This window comes from Varanus komodoensis, unplaced genomic scaffold (genome assembly GCF_004798865.1).
Source record: "Varanus komodoensis strain SLA01 unplaced genomic scaffold, ASM479886v1 scaffold7_1, whole genome shotgun sequence".
NCBI classification, from domain to species: domain Eukaryota; kingdom Metazoa; phylum Chordata; class Lepidosauria; order Squamata; family Varanidae; genus Varanus; species Varanus komodoensis.
In genome coordinates, this window is record NW_025336479.1 from 19,250,863 (window position 1) to 19,254,292 (window position 3,430).

Consider the following 3,430-nt stretch of genomic DNA (forward strand, 5'->3'; position numbering starts at 1 on the left):
CTCTCTCTCTCTCTCTCTCTCTCTCTCTCTCTCTCTCTCTCAGCTACTTATAATTCTGACAAACATAATTTGAAGGCTAATATTTACTGGGTTATCTTTGCATTTCTGGAATATATGCACTACACTCAACACCTGAGGTCAAGAGCAACTTGTTGGTAACAGCGAAGAGGAGGGCCTTTTCGTGGCAGCCCCCCATTTACAGAGCAAGCTCCCTGCTGAGGCCTGCCTGGCACCGACTATTTTATATTACTGGCACCAGATTAAAACTGCCCTCTCTGCAGAGGCTTTTAACAGCACTGAAGAAGCGTATGCCTTCAGTTACCTAGTTTGCTAAATGTCTTTAACTCTTCAAATCATTTTAAAATTGTGCTTTAAAAATCTGTGCAATGTTTTGTTCATTTTGTGACTGGTTGAATGCTCACAGGGAACTTCAGTTATTGGGCAGTATTTAAATGAAATAAATAGCCATCATCATCATCATCATCATCATCATGTAACAGTGGTTCCTTTCTGGGTGAGTTGCACAGATCCAGCCACCGCATGCTCCTTTAATTTCCTTGCCTTTGCCCAGAATGAGCAAGTCGGCAGAACTCCAAGGCAGGTCAGAAGAATATTTGAAGCAGCTGCTTCCCGTGTTAGAATTGCCTTCCCTTCCAGATGCACTAAAGCCCAAGCCTTGATACATTCTGGAAGCAGGATAAGGCCTTTTCCATCACATAATCCACAGTGGGAAAGGCCAGTACAAACCACCTTGTTTCAAATTACACTTGCAGTGATCACAAAAGGCAGTTTTAGCTCATGTATATATTTTTAATGAAAAATCCTCGTACAGCTGATAAGGGATTCTATGTGCACTTAGCTGTTGGAGTCTAAGTGTCTGTTTTCCTGAGAAAATGGTGAATGATTTCTCCCACTTCCTATATACAGACTTTCCTCCTCTGTATGCTGCGCATTTTAATTTAATCACAATAGTACCAGCGATCCCTAACAAAACACGTATATTTCTCCTGTGTTAAAGGCCAGGGCGACTTCTTTTCTTTTCTTTTATAACTTTTCTAACTCCTTTTATATCGTTTATATTTTTTATTTATTTTATATTATTAATTTTAATTTTATATTGTTATTTTTGTATTGTATTTTATTGTGTTGTAAGCCGTCCCGAGGCTTCGGCAAGGGGCGGCATAGAAATGTTCTAATAATAATAATAATAATAATAATAATAAAGAGCCCCTGTGCTTGTTCTTTAAATGACAGTTTTTTGAGATTTTTGAGATTTGCAATGAAACTTACAGAATTGTCCAGCAATTAAACTACTGCACAATTAAGCTACTACGACCATGATGGGCATGCTTATAGCACAGTGGCGGAGCACCTGTTCTGCAGGTGGAAGAGACCAAGCACCTCTAGGCAGGATTAGCAACAAGGCATGATGGGCAGCAGCTGCCTCCAGTGTCATCAACACTGAGTCATATGGACCAAGGGTCCATGAGGCAGCTTTTAATGTCCCTGTGTAAATAAATTAGTTTACCGGTCCACTGGAAATGCATCACGGATGTGCGTTGCTGATGGGAAAATTGACAGAGACAGGTTTTTGATTTCTCTGCACCAAATTATATCTGTCATAACATGCTGCTTTGCTTATTTGCAAGACCCTTTTTAATCGAATGAAGCCATGGATTTCATGAAAACATTATCTCTAGCTGGAGGAAAAAGATGACTCCCTTCTCTGATCCTGGCTCCTTATTCTAGAATTTTAAAAATGGGATTCAGGGAATTACAAGTTAATTAGCATAATGCTTGTTCTGGGTAAAGTGATTGAAAGCATTATAAAAAGTAGTCTCAATAAGCACACAGAGGGACAAGCCCTGCTGAAAAAGAATCAACATGGCTTCTGCAAAGGTATGTTCTGTTTGACTAACCTACGAGGATATCAATGAAAAGTGGAAAGGGCTATCCAGTAGACTTTATTTACTTGGAATTCCAATTGCTCTTGACACAGTCCCTCACCAAAGTCTCCTGAGCACTTGACGGTTATGGAATAGGATGAGGAGCAGATCTTCTTATGGATCAGTAATCAGTTAAATAACAGAACAAGAATGGGAATAAATGGTAATTTCTTCCAATGGAAGTTCTGTATTAGGACCAATACTTTTCAACCGACTCATAAATGATCTGGAATTTGGACTGAGAGGTGAAGTGGGCCAAGCTTCCTGATGACACCAAACTATATAGAATAGTTAAAACCAATTTGGATCTCTTCAGGGTGGGAGAATGTACATCAAAATGCAAATGTAGTTTAGTGTAAGCAAGAGTAAAGAAGTGCACAGTAGGGCAAAAAATCCCAACTTCTAATCCCAAAGCTAAGTAGAAGATGATGGAATCGGAGTTAGTGGTGAATAACTAAGGAAGGGATCTTGGGGTTGTGGTGAACTGCATAATGAGAACGTTGATTCCGTGGGCAGTGGCTGCAAAAAGGCAAACTCCGTGTTAGGCATAATTAGGAAAGGAATCCAAAATAAACCTTCCAAGATCAGATGCAAATCTTTTGTGTGACTGTAGTTAGAATGTTGTGTACACATTGGAAAAGGGACATTACAGAGTTGGAAAAAATACACCGGACAGGTGTTGTAACCTTTCCTCATAGTTGCTCCAACCAATAGGTCCTATGGAACATCTATGAGGAAAGGTTACAACACCTGAGAGTCTTTAGCTTAAGATAAAGGGTGAGTAAGGGGAAATACGATAGACGTGTTTATAATTGTGCATGGTGCAGTATAGAGAGTGAAGAGGGAGACATTTTTTCCCATGAAGACATTCTTCCTTCCATGAAACTGATTGGTGGGAAATGCAGGACAACACAGCACATAAACTATGGAATTTACCAACCCAGGAAGTAGTGATGACCACCAAGGGTCTGGACAAATTCACAGAAGAGAAGGCTCTCGATAGACCCTAGTCTTTCTAGCCAAATGCTACCCCTGCTAGAAGAGGCTGTATGCCTCTGTGCACCAATTGCTGGGGAACTTGGACTGGAGGAGGCTGCCGCACTCCTGCTTGAGGGATCCTGTGGGTAGCTGGTTTGCCACTGTGTAAATGGAGTGCTGGGTGGACCATTGAACAGCCAAATGCACCACACAGATGGGAAACAGAGTCAAACAGGAGTCTGAATAGCAGTAACGCCGAGGGTCAATCATCCAGGAAATGTCCAAAAAACAAGACACAGGAAGCAAAGAGGGTATCGATTCTAGCGCTGCCTAAATACATTTTGAAGGCTTCTATAACTAGAGCCTACTAACCCCACCCAGGACTCAGCTGCAGTTTATGAGAGCTCTGCTCATAAGGAGCTAGTCTTTCCCAAAGGATTCTTCTTCTTCTTTTGGGGGGGGGCGGGTAAATGAGTGCACTGAGAGCCAGTGTGGTGTGGTGGTTA